General features: G+C 43.1%; 1 protein-coding gene across 3 annotated transcripts in view; it reads right to left on the minus strand.

Moving 5' to 3' along the window:
* Nucleotides 1–8,759, minus strand: part of RIPOR3 (RIPOR family member 3) — a 53,628-nt gene extending 44,869 nt beyond the window's left edge. Inside the window, exon 1 of one of the 3 annotated variants that reach the window (XM_086474989.1) lies at nucleotides 8,742–8,759. The gene's annotated coding sequence lies outside the window, so the exon portion shown is untranslated. Of the gene's footprint in view, nucleotides 1–7,970; nucleotides 7,993–8,233; nucleotides 8,270–8,741 lie in introns of those variants that run through there. The other 2 variants (XM_086474987.1, XM_086474988.1) reach the window with 2 other exon arrangements.
* Nucleotides 8,760–17,988: the final 9,229 nt, after the last annotated feature.

The raw sequence follows: 17,988 nt of genomic DNA on the forward strand, positions 1-17,988 counted from the left end.
GAGGAGAAACAAGGGTCACCTTCAGAATGTGGTATGTAGAGAAATGACAGTCAGGTTTGCATTGAGTTATAGTTATTAGAGCTACAGAGAGATCTAACACAAAAATGGATGGCCAAATGCATAGTCCATATTCACATAGCTGTTCCTTCACTGACAATTTAAGGAGTCCTGGTAATGGATGAGATCACCAGCAAAGAACTTTAAATTTCAGGACAACACATAGGCAAAACAGTTAAATATCACAGTATTGTGATAACTCTTGTGGTATCAACGGCAATCTGCTTTTTTTGGCATCAGACAGGCACGATTCGTGAAAGGCATAATCATCACACATCTTGCCAGATGAGCCTGAGATGATGGCAGCAGTGTCCAGAATGCTGAAAGGTGCTATAAGCACAACAGTGATACGCCTTCCCACTAATGAGGAACCATGCCTGGCTGGAGAGGCAGTAGATAGAACGGTATGTCCCTGTGATGTTCTATGTCCCCTGGCAGTTTTCCCACACTTGCAATATGACCCTCCAACCATCAGTGCAGGATCATTGATCTTATGAACTCACTTTTGTGATCCTCTGCAGAATTGTCACTGAGAATGTACAGTCCAGAGAACTTACTGGCAGAAAATCACTCCTGGGTGATCTTCAAAATTCAGAAATGGCCATTCAGATACAAAATATACATGCTGACAAGTGATTCCAACAATACATTAATTAAGATCCAGAATTAAATCCAGATCCTGACACAGTTAGAGCAGCAACGGCACACAGTGCATTCAATGTTGTAATAGAAAAATGGTGTTTTGCTCCATCTGACTTGGCTTACTCAAGCGAGATATTTTACAATAAGCTACGGTTTTACTGTATTGTAAATATAATCTGACAATTACAGGTCAAAGTATACTGGCTTATTGATTTAAATGAAACTAAAAGGAGTCAAATTCATACACATACGGGGGAAAGATTCATCATGTATTACTACAGCTCTGGAGAAAACAAGCTAGGCTGGGCAGATGCAGAAGTTATGTCTGGACTGGAGATCTTACTAGAAGATGCAGTATATGTTCTCATCCAAAGCCTTCTCCTGCAGAGCACATACTCCTTTGACTTTTTTGGTTTTGTTCTTCAAGAACCCAAGCTCAAGCAATTTTGAGCTATTTTGCACTGCTTCTTACTTGTTTTGCACTTCTGATGTTTGTTTGCAGGCAACTGGGATGCTTGCACTGATTGTCTAAGGTTATTTAAATTCTTCTTTATTTGTTAACAAATTATGTTTGTTGCACAACACATTGGCATGTGAATACTTCAGAAAAAGGGAGGGGCACAACTCAGCCTCAGTGGAATCAGGAACAAGATCCAATGACTTCAGCAGAGTTACACAAAGGATAGCTCTATTGTTTCAGTGGGAGTTGTGGGTAATTAAAGTAGTATTTCCCGTCAGCTTTCTACATGCAGGACTCTCTTCAAAGGTGGCATTACCTTCAAGATCAGTGTGTGGGCTTCCTTTTCAGACAATGACTAATAAAAGCCTAGTGATAGATTTTCATAAAGTCTTGGCATATACTACTGTACTAAAAGCATGAAGAGGCACACAGTAATGTGCAGTTATATATATCTATACTACGAACATACAGTGATGCTGAAGCTGTGATGCTACGGATGGAATTAAACCAATGTATTTTTAGACACGATCCATCCATTTTAACTGCTCTTTTGTTCTGTCTTCCATTGTAAAAAACGGGTAACTACCTTGCTACAAATCAAGTTACCTTCAAAACTTTAGAAAAAGCCTGTGAACTTTCTATATAGATCAAGCATTAGCCACATTTTCACACAGTTACCCAATATGTACACTATATTGTAATAGTTGCTCAAACAGCTGCATATGCATTTGGAACATCTCTGTGTGTCAAATCTTTTCAAAAACCCTGGCCAACTATTGTAACTTTACAGATCTCATCAAACAAAAATCCTTCCTCATAATCTGGAGAAACCTTCTAAACTATTTTTGTAAAATTCCATTTACATAATGTAAAAATTGCAGAAATTCAGCACATAGGTTGTAACTGAAGGTTATTTACACTGTATTGTGTCTGCACTAGTAGAAATATAAACCTATTCATGCTAACACTAAAGCAGTAAACATTAAGATTTTAAAGCACACTGAGGTCTTTGAATTGCCTCCCTGTTTATCTGTTGAGTCCCAGTATTGGAAAATGACATTTCCCTCTTCAAGTCTGTGGCAATTTAAATAATAAAACAGAGGTTATATAAGCACAGAGAATTATGGAAAAAATGTAAGTGGAAAGTACGTATTTTTAAAATGCACTTGAATAACTCAAATGCAGCTGAACTGACATTATTCAGACTTTCCAGTCTTATTCAATACTGGATTGAAACCAAGCACAAGAAATTTCAGGCCCAAAGGCTGTTTTTAAGAAAATTATAAGTACCTATATTTCTAGTTTACAATGTCTGTCTGGGAAAGCTCTGCTGCCTAAAGAAAGACTAACCTATCTTCTCATGGGATCAAACAGAAGGGATATGAACTAATTAAGGGCACGTTTGGATCAGCTTGCAAACATAAGGGCTGATCAGCCCCAAAGAGCACCCAAACCAAAAACCTGGATTCAAATATCTGTGGCCTTCTAGCAAAATATGGACGCCGATTCAGATCCAAATTTTACACTGAAAGTTCATTTCTAACCTGTGCAGACACAAGCTCTAGGCCCAGCTCTGCATTCCTTCCACACCCAGAGTTGGAGTTCTGCCTGAATAAGGAATGCAAGAGAGAAATTAATTTCTTATCTTTATGGCAGATCTTGTTTGGTGATGTACATGCCTGTGAACCTGCCAAAACTCAAACGTGTGACGCGGTATGCAGTCTAGTTCCAAAACTGATAGATTTCAAAAGACTACTCTTGTAGGACACTTAAAATAAGGTAAAACTCATAAGCACAAGTAAGTGCTCCTAACGCTAGTATACCTGGATATATTCCGATACCTCTGTTACAATTTTCCCCAATGGAAAAGTGAAGATCCCAGGTTTATATACAAAAATAATAACAAAGGGAATAAATTATATATTTCCAAACTGAGGGACATTTAAAAGCACGGCTATATGAAAAAAGATTTTTGAAAATTAATTTCACAAAGGGAAAATACTAAACAAACAAACAAATAACAAAAGAAGGCTTCTTGGCATGACCCTGTATGTCCACTATCCTCCAAAGCCTCAAGGTAGATGCATACAGTAACATTTTTTCCACCACTCCAAAGAGACACAAATTTCACCCTGGCTTTTGGTAAGATACATGCAATTAGGTTTCCTTCAGCTCCCCAGCCAGCAGTATTTCAAACTTTGCAGGGAGGAAGACCTTCCAAATGCACGAATGACAAAGAGCTGTGAAAACATGTCTCTCTATGTGTGGATCTTGGCCTTTTTAAAATTTTCCCAGATTTTTCAGTCAAGTTTATACAAGAAATGTCCACCAGTGTTAGTTACAGATGCTATATTTTATGATATGTCTATGATAAAATTGAAACCCTAGTGCAGACACAATTCCATCAGCATTTTTGTTAGTTTAAATTACTTCGGTCAAGAATCAGCATAAACTGTACAAGAAAAATCTCTTTTTGTAAATACTAGATATATCCACATCTGGAGAATTTCTGACACAATTATTACATGTGCCAACCTGTTCTGCTGTAGCTGTGGCCTTCCTGGATGTTTTCCTCATTATTCTACCCCAAACAGCATGCAAATTGTAGGATAAAGATGCCCTTCTGTGGTCAAAAAAGTGGAAAGGGGATATTAAGGTAATTCATGTGGCATTTTGTTCAGACAAGTATTTTCATAATAGTTCAGAAAAGGATTATGTTGAATAGAGTATCCTGTGGCAACTATTCTGAGAAAAACAAATGCTAGCTAAAATCAATGGCTTTGGCTGCTTTAAGGCTTCCTAGGCAAGATTAAATAAAAATATTTCCTATATGCATTCCCTCTTTTCATCAGTATGTCAACTGTACTAAGTAAGAATGTGCTACTAATTCTTAGCACCAAAATCTGGAATAATTTCATATAGTCAAATGTTTCCTTACTTTCACAGAAACAACTATTACTGGAAATATTTTCCAAAGCATGCTGCAAGTGGAGCTAAGTAAATCAGCTTGCACACTGCACACTTTTCAAGAAAAAGTTTTCTAAAAATTAGTCAGGATTTAATAAAAAATGTCTCTGAGGTACGTAACTCATGCCCATAATAGAATATTTTTCAATTTTCAACCCTGTATAACGAATTTTAAAACACTGACAGATGTATGAAACAAAAAAGCAAAATTCTCCTTTATTCTCTGCTGTGCTCACATATAACACACATAGAAACCAATGAGAAGCTCCAAAACATTTTCCACTAGAAAGACAATTTGCTCGCAATTTTTTCCCTTTAAAATTGTTTCTGTGGCAACACATCTGGTGCTACAATTCTGGGCCAGAACACTAACCATCCTGAAAGAAGAAAGTTATGTTGTTGTTCTGGTCTGCAAGAATGTGAAACGGAAAGAGATCTGCAAATACATGTAAACAGATAACCCTTTCCGCCTTCACAGGCGCACAGAGCATTAGCTACCGATATTTACGCGTAGTTTAAAATCAAAAGTTTAAAAACGTTTCAACAATGGTTAAGGAAAACTCCTGTGGTGAGCGCACATTCTATGAGCCAGCTTTTTTAAAACAAAATGACAAGTGCTTTGTTACCACTGCTCCTACCACATGAAATAAGTGAGGAAAGTATTCAGCTAAGAAGAACAAGGTTCATTCCCTAGTCACAAGCATAACTCTTCCTATGTAATGGAGAAAGACTGATAATGATTTCTTATCTCCACCGTACTATGTAAACATTACTGTATTACCACCACTTCACAGTTGAGATATGTCAGGAGCACATAAGGCCAAAATGTCTCAAGTGTCTGTTCAATTCAGATGCCACTGTTCTAGTTACCCACACTGAAACATGCAGCCTTTGGCTCTCTGAGCTCTTGACGACCAACAGATTCTACTGGCCTTACTTGACATTATAGGAACCTACTGATGCTTAATGTAAGTCTTGGGCATCCCAGCTTGAGCATGCCAGCATTCTCCGAATCTGTAGTCTGAGCAATTTAGTTGTAGAGGAAGAAAAACAAGAATAAAAGTTTACAGCCCCAATTCAGTTTGCTAAGTCAACAAGTGAACCTTTTTTTTAATCACTAATAATCCTGACAAGTCAGTCTGAAATCTTAAAGTCATACTATATGACTATAACCCAATGAAAGTTATTGTGGGTATTTTACTGTGCAACTGAGATTGACACCTCAAGATATAAACTCTACAGTGGATCTTAATTCATGATACAAGGGCCAGAGCAATTTACAAGGGCTACTGCATCCATTTAACTCAGCCTGGAGTAGCAAGAGTTTAAAAAATAATGAAAGTGGATTTCTGCTACTCCATCAAGCAGATCAGGGATGAATTAATGGAAAGCATATATCTGATGAATAACAAAATATCACTGACACGGTTATTTTTTCAATAATAATTGCATTTTAAGTTCCCCGTGAAACAAATTCGATTACTTAATTTGAAACAGCTAAAGTCAAATCTAGATCAGTTACATACAGATCGGTTTGCTAACTACACTTACAGTATTTTCTGTATTAGTGACAGAGAAGACACAATTGTCTCGGTGTTCTGATCCTCTAAGTTACTAATGATTAAATGCATTGATTGGCTGAAACCCAAGATTTTTCCCTAAAAAACTGAATTGAATAAAAATTACGGTTTTCAGGCATTCTGTCTTTAAAGACATACTGGTTTAAAGCAATCTGTGCTCAGGGAGAATAAACTGGCAACAGAAATGGAAAAGTTTAAAAAAGTGGATAAAACCTGGTATTTCATAAATATGTATGTCCCTTTTGTACTTCTGGAGGCACCATCTTACAATCACAACTAAACCCAGGACTCTGAGCACCTGTAGTCATTAAAGGCTGGCTGATGGCCTTTGCAAAACTTGCTGTCTGTATAATTTTGGATTGTCACCAGCCAATCACCTTCCAAAATCCAGTTCTGGCCAATAACAGTCTGGATAATTCAACTCTGCCTGCTCCCTTTTTCTCAACCTTTTGGCTAAGCCGGAATGTGTATATTTAACAAATAAACGTACTATTTTACATAAAATACTCCTTTGCTTCCAATCTAGCCTTACTATTTATTTCATCCAAATGTCATAATTAAGAAACCTTCTGAGACAGTTCTCGCTCCCTTGCTTTATCTCGTATAACTTTCTATACACAGGATGTCCGTTTTGTCCTGGTGCACTATAACTCCACATTATCACTCCTCAAACCCCTGAGAAAGAGATACATTAAAATCATAACTTTCTCCTCCCTGTAGACTAAGCCTGGTTTCCCTTTCTAGCCATAATTCCACTTCTCAGGATCTTTATGATGATATTGCAAAGGAATATTTGTGAAGGAATTAGCTGTGGAAGGGAATAAAGTGATATTGGTGGATCTGACATTATGGGGTCCAGCTCCCTGTCTGGATTGCTCCTAAGGAACCCGGGGCTAGAGTGAACATTGTAGAGCAACTGTACGGCTGCTTTCTGTCTTGACAGAAGGAAATCATCTCATCTTTATACTACCCCTAAGGGAATACCATTACATAACTCACTGTTTGGCCTATTTTCCCCATTCTTGGCTCCATGCTGTTAACAGAAACACTCTGCTGCACTGCAGTTCCTGACTGAGTCGAGAACTGAGCACTAGACAGGGACGCAGGACCAGTCAGGGAAGCCCTATAATTCCTCTAAACAGTATCCAAGCTCCAATTGGAGGAAAAATTTACCAAGTTAGTTGTTCACTACCATATCACAGGTGTTGTATCTCATACAAGTTTCTCTCTAGACCTGGGTCATAAAGTGGGCTTGGCCTGCCATTCAGTAACAGTTCTGTCCCATTTTGGCAGGTTTTGTGCGGCTTTTCCTGCACTACTACATGTGGTGCTCATGTCATCCACTCTGCAGAATTCAGAGCAGCAGCATGTCAGCGATCAACTGCACGAGAAATTAATACAACAGAGAAGTTTCTAATACACACATTCCTTTAGACACCACATCTTTCTCAGATGTAGCTCTCCACTCAACATGAAATGTTCCCTCAGATACATTTTGCATTGTTTACTACCCTTACAAATTATCTTCCTCTGCTTCTTTTCAATTAAGGTCTTTCCAAAAAGAATAGGTAATGCCCCTCATTAATAGGTGTAGCTCCCATTTTACAGCTGTGAAAACACAGGTAGAGACGGATTAAGTCTTGATCCCAACAAAGGAAATGACTGAATCAGGAGTTCTAAGTACTAATGCTGTGCTCTGACTCTGGTTCAATACTCAAATGGCTCAAGAAATCTGTAACCTTACTCTTCAAATTTCTTCAAGTTTCTTTAGTTGATGAACAACTCAATTTCCATATGGCCCAATTTATTTAAAACACTTTTTAAAAGGGGAAATTAAACTCTGTCTGAAGCAAAACGTAACTGGGCTGTCACCCAAAACCTCAATTCCTATTTATGAGCAAATAAAATGTAATCTCTGCACAGACAAAAAGAGTTAACTAAAATATAACCAGCCCATACAATGACACCTCCAAAACATAAACCCTACAGGATGGCATAAACATTGTCCTGCTCCTCTTACTTTTCTACCTGCTCCAGCCAGGCCTTCACCTCCCAGGGGGTTCCTGGGTGTTTCTGGCGTGAATGAGTTTACCCCAGATAAAAAGCTACCGCACCTCTTTGCGCTGTAGAGTACGAGCATCCTTCGAAGCTTGCCTACTTACAGATCCCCGCAGCTTCCTAAGGAGCCTACCCCCCCTGCCCCCAGGTGACATGCACCCCCCATAGGTGACATGCACCCCCGATAGGTGACATGCAGCGCTCACCTCCCGATGCGGTGCCGGTGCCTCCCCGCTGCCCCGCCCGCCTCGGACCCCCGTCCCTCCGCCGGCTGCCCGAGCGGCGGCACCGCCGCGCCCCTGCCCCGCACCTCCCGCCGCCGGGCAGGGCGCGGGTCACGGCCACGCTCCGCCGGCGCTCCGCGGGCCGGACACCGCCTCTCCCGGCCCCGAGCCGGCGCCCCGCGCTGCCCCCCGGGCGTCCCCGGCGGGACCCGCTCCGCGGTGCCCCGCGGCCAGGTGTTTCCTACCTGCCCTCTGGGCGGCGGGGCGCGGGGCAGCGGGTCCGCACCGCTCCCGCGGCGGCTGCCGGCGGCGCGGAGAGGCCGGGCCCGCCGGGAGGGCCCCGATAGCCGCCGCTTATCGCCGCTGCCTGTCACCCAGCTGGGCTCCGTTTCCAGGAAGCCGCGGCTCCCGAGCGCCTGTTTGCTGCTGGATGCCGATCGCCCCGTCCCGCTCGCAGTCTCCCTCCCTCCCTCCCTCCCTCCGACCCCCCTCATCCTGGCAGGGGGGCTGGGAAAGTGCAGCGCGGCTCCAGCACATGCCGAGCCTGCGGTCACGGCCCGGACCCTCTGCTATTAATCAGGGAGCATCCCAAGCGCCCCCTTGCTTACTCCAGCTGTTTTACTCCAGGCCCCACCGCGCCGCAGGGCAATGACAAACCGGCTACACACGCGGGGACACTCGCCCCTGCCCCCCCCCCCCCCCCCCCCCCCCCCCGTTCAGTCCTCCGTTCCCCTGCTCCCCCAACACTTACACCTTCACTTCTCAGGCTTTTCTTCCGTGTCCAGATTCCTTCCTTTCCCATCTCCCCCATCCATGGCTCACTCCTCCTCTCCTCTTATCCCACGCTCTCTCTTCACTACCCCTTTTAAGATTCCCTCCTCTCACAACCCTCAGTCTTTTCCTGATCATCATCTTTCTTTCTCTAATTGACTCCTCCTATTTTCCACCCTACCCTCCCATAGCTTTTCTGTTACTGAACATGTGTAATTTGCTGGGTCTTCAATCCTTTGTTAACCAAAGCCCACTCCAAGCCCTTTCTGCTGCACCCATTACTGACCTCCTTGTTGCTTCTCCAGGCAGGTTCTGCTCCTCGAGAATGAGCGCCCCTCTGCTAGCTTTCTAGGCACCTTCCAGATAACCCTGTCAAAGAGATGTGAAACTGTGATGTAGAAAGCAGGCTGAAATCCTCCCAGTCCCTTGCCTCACCACAGGAGCCCCCACAATCACACCTCTTTTCTTTTGAACAATGCCTTGCCGGGCCCTTCGTAAACACCAACACACGAACGTGTTCCTGCCTTGGGCAGAGCATCTGGCGTTATGGTGTGCCTCATCCCTCTTCCATCCTCCCCTGTGTTTTTTAGCACCATTTCCCCATCAGGTCTGCATGCTGACTGACTGACGGCACAGCAAGCGGGACACTCCCCAGGAGGAAAATGAGCTGACTGTACGGAATTTGGACATGCTCTTATGATGACTTTATTACTAATAGTGTTTGCTCCCCTCTTGCCCATATTCAGCAACACCCAGGACACATAACAGCCTCTTCCATCCTGTTTCAGGAGGATGAGACACACACTAAAGTTCTCAATGCACCAGATGACCAGAGATCCCCCACAAGAACCTGTTAGGGCAGAGCTACTGTTTGCTTTCGCAGTACTTTAAGAAGCTGATTAGGATTTCTGTTTTTTCTGTGTGCATGCCTAAAGGAAAGTCTTGAAAGAGGCAAGGGAAGATCTCTTGCACAGCTGAGTATGTTTTTAAGAAGACACATGAGGGAATTGACACACACGAAAAACTGACACACATGAAAGTGAGAGCAAAGAGACAAAACCAGATGGGCTGATGGAGTTGGCTGAGCAAACAACTCCGGCACTTTGGGGTTTATATATATCAGAAAGAACAGCGCTGAGATGCAAGTAAAAGTGGGTTTCACACCGGATCTTGACACCGATTGGGGCTTGGAGCTCTGAAAAAGGCAGTGGTGATAACTGTGGAAAAGACCAGTATCAGAGCTGGTGTGCCCAGCAAGACAAAGCAAGGAGATGCAAATACACAGACTTGTACAGGTAAGCATATTCTAATAATTGTAACTCTCCTAACTGTTCTCTGGCTTTCCTAGTATTTTGAGGTTTTATGATCAATCCCACTGACAGCTTGAAGAATTCCCCCCTGGCAAATATAACTGCCGCAGTGAAGATGCAGCCACATGTCCTGCCTCTGCTCAGCTCTTCCAGGAGAGTCGGCAAAGCTGGACGTGCGCCCCAGCCTCAGACCCCGCGGCGCGAACGGGATCAGACCCACTCGTGCAGCACAGGACTACGCTAAAACACGGGCTGTGAACTGCCACAGTGCAAGCACGGACGCACCCCTCCGCGTGCCAGCCCCACAGCGGGGTGGAGCACATGGGGGCTACTTTAAATCAACTGAACTGGACTCGCAGGAGGACATTTGTCAGAACACCAAATCTCCGCAGGAGCCCTGCACAGCCAGTTGACCTCAAACCCTTCACTGTTACTGTCATTTCCTCCTAAACATGAGACTTCTAATAAATTTCACAGACCAGACCCTCGGCTAACGCAAATGACCAAGGTTCCACGGCTCCCGGTGCAGATGTTCCCGCTTACTTCAGCTGAGGATCGGTCTTATGTGTTTTTATTCCTGTTTATTTTTTGTGATCTTCATTTGCTGTGTCTTCATCTGGTGTGTTTATGCGGCTGGTGCTTGGTTTTCATTATTTTTAACTGCATTTCAGATTATTCGCTCTATGGTTTTGTTCACATTCTGCTTTTCCACGAAATTCTAATAAAGCACTTGGCTACAGATTTTCCAAATGGAACACTGATGTGCAGTGCAGCTAATTACGTAGCAGGGTTCAAAGCAAGTTCTATAATGTAACAATTTACATATTCGTGAAAACAATGGACACAGACCTACAAAATATTGTTACAAGCTCGTTTCACATTCTTCTGGAATTTCCTTTAAAAACACATGTGTTTAGTATTCTCACACATATAAAAAGCAGTAAATACTCCATTGCTGGCACCACTGTAATATTTACAACGAAAAAATAAAACGCACCCTGATGTCTCTCAGACCTAAGGGGACATTAAAAAAAAATGCCAGTACATTTCTTCCAAGGATCTCAAAGCACTTCACAAAAGCATTTCACAAATGCAGCCACTCAACAGCTATCAAGTTGTACGCCAATGATATACAAAGATCATTTTAAAATGAAATACTCAGGATGGGTGCAGCCCCATTATACATTTAGGGTTTGAGCCTCACCAGTGCTCTGGTACAAGCAGATCAACTATGATGTCATTGTCCAAGTTCTGAATTAAGTCATTTCAGTTTGTTTGCTGAACCAGCTGAACTACAGAGAGCAAACTCTGAGCCAGACCAGGCTTCTCAGGAAGATCCAGACCAAACTGACTGTTAGAAAGGCTGCTACAAACCATACCTCTGCTTATAACAGCAACAGCTACTAACAAGGTACTTGGGCCTCTTACTGTGATCCTTTACACCAGGCTGACTGGGAGAAAACAATCGTTTTTCTTGCTGCTCTTCATGTAAGCAACACGTATGCAAACATTTGCCTGTGCCTCCAGCCCACTCTTCTCTATTTTGTATTCTTTTACTTTAGGATGCTGCTTCACTGTTCATAGGCATTAAGCAATCACGCAGAGGAGATGATCCACCCGTCTGTCAGTATATCGCTGCGACGTAACGAACTTCAGACCACGTTCTAACAAACCATCCCTACGTTAAGCGCGTTCATTCAGAGTTTCTGAGGGAGTGTTATGGTAAGATTAAACTGCAATGACACACAGCCAGAATTCTAAGCACGTGATGATTTTTGCTTCTTTGTGTATCTATCTGCGTTGGAGTTCATAGTTCACCGTATTGTAACTCAGGAGGGAGACTAAGAGAGGAGCCAGCAGAAACCCAGAACACCTTCTCAAAGCCGAACGCAGCTGGGACAGTGCTGGACTCACACGGACTCAGTATTTCCAAACGTGACACACACGGAAATGTTGATCTGCTTTCCTCCTCCCCTTGGCTCGCACTTTCCCACTTTCACTCATTACCACTGCCTCCGCACCGCCTGGTCACGGACAGGGACGCGCTGGTTAGCTCAGCGCGTAAACCCTGGTCTGCCTGAACGCTGCCGTCCTTCCACCGGGGGCTTGACCTGTTCCTGTGCGCATGCATCGAAACACTCAGGAGAAAAAGCCTAAATGAATTGGAATTGCTTAAATACAACAACAATTCTACGTTTTCCTAAAAAGTGATCCTAATCGCTGTTTCACACTTCCCGAAAATGTCGCTAATCTCCTCTGGCGGTTTCAACGTGAACCAGCGAAGCATTACGCCACTACGAGACCGATTCCGTACAGCAGTTACAAACGCAAGTAGGCAGGTGGCGAGCGCCGCTCCCGCACCGGGGGCAGTGCCGGCGGGGCGGGGCGGGGCGGGGCGGGGCGGGCACGGCGCTCCCCTCGGGCCCGGCCCGGCCCGGCCCGGCCCTGCCCGCCCCGCCGCCCGCGCGCCCACAGCGCCCCCTACCGGGCGCCGCCCGCCAGCAGCGGCGGCAGCGAGGGCGGGCGGGGCAGCGCCCCGAGAGGCTCCCACGCGCGCCCTAAACGGCCCGTGCCCACGACATTCCGCGCCCAAGGGCTAACCCGTCGCTGCGCGTACGTACCGTACGTACCGTGCGTACCGCAGTCCAACCCCCACCCCGTCAGAAGCCTCGCAGGCACTTCCAGTCGTTTTTTTGGAGCGTGTGTGAGCAGCCGTGGATGGCTCATTGTTACCCAACAGCAACTCAATCACAACAAACGATAACGAACCATTTCATAGAGCGGTCGTTATCCGGGCCACCAGATGCAGGTTTCATCTGCAAAATGAATTCTCTCCCAGTCAGACAAGTGCCAGAACCGTGCCAGGTCCTGCGATGGCTTCCCGCCCGCCTGAGCAGCTGGACTGGGCAGTAGGGCCGACCTGGAGGACACAAATTCGTGTCCGGCAGCCCTGAAAGAGCACAGGCACAGAAAAGCACAGCAGCTCGGGGCAAGGGAGTTAAATGCCAGGCTTCCGAAACGGTACCTGTGAAAGGAAGGGGCTGGAGGGACTGGCTTACACACAAACTCACTACGAGGTGATGGCAAAATAACACACCGACAAGCGGGGCGGCGTTTAAACATCACACCCTGGAGGACAAGGGGACATAACGACAACACGGTCCAGTCCAGCCGTGAAGCGAGGCACCGTGCAACGGAGCTGGGTATTTAGAAAAGATCACACCGTCAGAATCCATAGCAGCTTGTTCACTTCAAAGCTCAAACGTTATCCTTGTTTGACAGGAAAACACCTTTAACAACGACACAGCCTAATAATTTGCTCGAGAAGCATACTGCGTGTGGTCACAAACAATTTCAAGATCTATCAACCACCGGTCTGTACAGAAATGTTCCTCTGTAGTAAAAGGCACGGGTGCTCGGCATTCAGCTGATGGCACGTAAAGCATTACCTGTTCCATGCTACAGCCGCAACCAGCAGGCATTGCTCTGCTCACAGACAGCAACAACATGCTTTGCAGACAAGCTTAAAAGCAAAGTCTTTATTCCAAAAGGTTCATGAGGCAGAGCTTTTTAAGAAACTCTCCAAGAATAAGACAAAACTACAATTTTAATCTGTACCGAGTGAAGTTTAAAAAGAAATTTTGGAGCAATTATTCCTTTGATCTGTCATAATTTTTCCAAGTTTTAGATCAGGAATACTCAGTGAGTACTGGAAAGACAAGTAAGTAATGTTCACAAACTACTTGGAGGAAAGAAACACTGAAGTGTTACCTATTGACCTACACAGATCGAGTACCAGCACGGTTTCTTTTGAACACTTTAGCCAGAAAGAGTTAAATCATTAAACTCTACACACATGTGCAAGGGTGAGATGTCAGCTGTGATTAGTACCACCGTGTTTAAATACAGAAGAATTTCAGAGTAATCCAGAATCATTGAACAGAAATAGATAACTAGATGAATGGGAAGAAAAAGCTTTAAAACCTTTTCGTTATTTTAGTTAGAAACCTCAGAAAGTATAAATTAATGTATCAGTATGAGCTTTCCACTTGTTAGGAAAGCATCTCCAAAAACCTTCAGATGTTTATCACAACCAAAGCCCCTAACTGAGAAAAATCACAGAAATACTCTACCGACCACCCACTGCTGGGACAAACGGCATACGCTCCAGAAAGTCCTTGCAACACACCCTCCGTTAAGGGTCTGCCATTACAGCCAGCTGGGTCAGAATTCCCATGCAGAATGAAAAGCAAAAATTTCTGCAGAGGTTAAGAAAACCTGAAGTAATTCACCAGTTTCCTCTCACCTAATAAAGAAATAATTCCGTAACGGTACATCCTGAGACTTTTCTCAGCCTCCCACACACCCATCTCAGGAGTCCAAACCTGAGCTGGCTTTCACAGCGCTCCCATACGAGTTACTGTCTGGGTTCTGTGGCAGGATGCGTGACAGCCTTGCTGTCCCTATTCTGAGAGTAAATTGCTGCTAGTCACTCCTTTCCACACAACTCCTCTAGATTTGGGCAGACTCCTAGGTGTGGTACCTATGTTCAAATTTAATTTACAGAAGTATTTTGTGTAAATAAGTTTAAATGTGTTTACAATTTATAGCACACCAGAAACAAATGTCTACTTGACAGGCAGCATGATACAAAGACAACTTTTCCCACAAAGCTAGACAAAATAAAACAAAAGTACAAATTGAATGAAAACCCCACAACCCTAGGAAACTGGAAGTATTTTATTGGAAAAGATCTCATATATGAACTTTAAAAATAATCAATTCATTTTTTCACCGACAGGTAAGTAAATATTGCATCAGCATGATAACTAAGGGCACCTGGAGGAGCAGTGGGGGGAAAAAAAAGGCTAATTGTTTTGCTGACAGCCAAAGCAGAAAGCAGAGGCAGAATCAGAACACAGAAATCCTTCCATCTTAACTCTGGTTGCTCCTCTGGCCTTTAACAGATGAAGCAGCATTAGTTCTTCAGTTAACAAGGGAAGTATTCTGTAATACCTATGTACTGAGCAAAAATATGATTTGAAGTGTACATTACTTTGAACTCTCATGCTCCTAGCTTCTTTGCAGCAGGTATTTAAACCCCAGTGTTGCACTTTAGTATTCTTTTTGGTTTGGGCTTTTTTTTTCAATACAGAAAGATTTCTCAAACCTTCTCAGGTACCTGTACAAAAAATGGATTGATAAAATCTAACCAGAAAAGGAGCAGCAGTCCCTAGCTGGAGAGCACTTTGAACTACCATCATATACTTGCACCTACACAGCCACTATACTATTGGCAGGACTGCATCGTACTGCTGACTCCTGCAGAAGAAAAGCAACAAACTTTTGTATCACTTCTTTGATGCTAGAAGTAATTCTATAGCTGTACAGTTAAAAAACAGATAAATTAATTACTAAACCAACTATTGGTGTGTCGTGTCCCCCCCGCCCCCGAAAATAATAATAAAAAAAGAAAACCAAACCAAAAACCCCCAACCCAAAATGAAAATCCACAAAATCCCACAATCGTCAGTTTCAGGATAAGAAATTACATTTTTATTAAACCAGTGTAATTTAAACATTACTCTTATTAATAAATTAGCTAAACTGCCATGCAACGGGGTTTACTTGGTAAGCTTTGCTCTTGTGTTTGTACAGTGCTGTTGGTAGGGATTGTATTTCATGGAGATGAAATATAACAAGCCTCCCTTCTCAAACTACTTCCATCCAATGCAACGTTTGTAAACTCACATATCCTGCTCCAGGATCAGGAGTATCAACAGAATGTTATGAAATGTATTTCCATGGCTTCACGAGCACCTATAAATGGTGCTCTACAATACTACTTGCATTGGTGAACATCAGATGTGTTTACGACACAAATGGCCTGTCTGTCCCACTCACTTACTAAGGGGAAGCTAAAAGCAATTTGAGGTCGCACGTGTCCCTAAGACGCTGAAAATGCAGTTATCCAAGTGTACACAATGCTCTTGAAAACTCATCTTTGTCGGGAAACATAACTGGTATGCAAGATTAATGCATCAAAATAGCAGAAGGTATCAAAATGAAGGACTGTAAGTATAGATTTATTTTTTTTTAAAGAAAGCAGGAGAATCTGAGGTATGACCTTATATTTTTTTTTAAATAAAGCTTCTCTTTTCCCCTTTATTTTTCTTTTCCTACCAAAAAAAAACCCAGCCTCTCATCAACTCCAGTACAAGATCAGATTGCAATCTACTGAACTTAACAATCACTTTTCTGAGCTAGCACTGATAGTGTAAATAAAGAATAGTTTATGTTAAACATAAAACCAGCATAAGCCCTGAACTATACAATAAAAGTTCAGGTAGGTCATCAGTAACAGTCAACATACACCAGCAGGCACTTTCTGTGCTTTGTTCTCGGAGGTATTCTTTCAGCTCCCTGGAGGGCTGCAGGGAACACCGCTCCACTTAAGAAGTGGGAAGTCTTTAGATGGAAAAGAAGCATCGCGGTAGAATCTCACTGTTCTCCATGGTGGACTTAGTGATCGAATTTCTACACAAAAAACAAACACAGAAAAAAAGGCCTCCCAAAAAACTTCCCCAACTGTCCAGAGATTAGGAAACCCAACCTGTCTTTCAACTTCACAGAAGCTGAAACTGAACGTGCCATGAATAGCTTCATCAAGTCTGAATCACAGGTTTTACAGAACTTGTGACCAAAATAGTTCTATAAACTTGTGTTACAACTGGCACAAAAAGCTTGCCCCTCTCCCTACCTTTATCTGAAATCAAATTGTTTATCACATTCCTTCCTCATACATCAGCTCCTCGTGATGAAAGCAAGCCAGTGATTAATACCTTTTATTAGGTGGTTCCAATGACTTGAAATGAATTTGCCCTCACTCCTTAAGCATGCTGCCACACCCACTGCATGGCACTCCAACCACGCTAGGAATGCACAACAGGAAAAAAATTATCTTAGACGATACTCCATAAATCTATAGCAATAAAATTAGCTGCACGATGGCTTCAAGCACAAGTCCTCAGAAGGTTCTTCCTCCTCCTCTCCAAAAGAAGGGGCAAACCAACAGCTTTAAAAACCTGGAGAAGGCACCGTCCTCTTCTGCCACTTGCACCCTTCTCTGTGCTTTCCTACAGCTCACTAAGCAAAGCAGGCTGTAGAAGACAGAAATGGAAAGGAGTACAAACTCTCTTCAATTTTGTAATTACAAAGTGACAAAATAAGAGGTTTTATCCAAGTCTTGCCTACATAGCTGTAATCTATGTTCTGTTACAGCAGGATCACAGATTTTATATAAATTTACAGACTGAATTTTCTATGTATCCTTTTGCATTGTAAAACCAAAACATACTAGATAAAGGATGGGAAGACTTGAATTAGCCTAGACACTGTCTCACAGCAACCTATACTTAACAATTAACAATATCCTCTGTACTAATTATAACTTGTCCTGGCTTGAGTGATAGCTGCAATTTCTTTGCCTTTGGCGTGACATGTGTAAGATCAACTGTACAAAAAATGGCACCGACTTAAAAGTAATTAAGCACTGTATGGTTTGGGTTTTTTTTAATTACTAAGACTTGAGAACTGACTAGACACTCATACCTTGTCTCAACTGCCAGGAGTTGTTTGAACTCCCTTCACAGCCATCTACACAAGGATACCTCACACTGAGTTCTGTCAGGTTTACAGATTAGGGAGAGACCTGTATTTCAAAGGTTTGTTGACATAACTAGATTAATCTACATGCTTTCTTCTTGTACATAAATTACAAAGTGAAAAGTGATTTTTCTTCAGATTGTAAGCTGTTTATGGTCTCTCCACTAAGGAGTTTTGTCAATACCCCTCTCCGGCTAGCTAAGCAGACCTTTATATGAAAATAACCAGTCTATCTCAGAATTAAACCAAAAAAC

The sequence above is a fragment of the Leptosomus discolor genome, chromosome 17, assembly GCF_034619465.1.
Source record: "Leptosomus discolor isolate bLepDis1 chromosome 17, bLepDis1.hap2, whole genome shotgun sequence".
Taxonomy (NCBI): domain Eukaryota; kingdom Metazoa; phylum Chordata; class Aves; order Leptosomiformes; family Leptosomidae; genus Leptosomus; species Leptosomus discolor.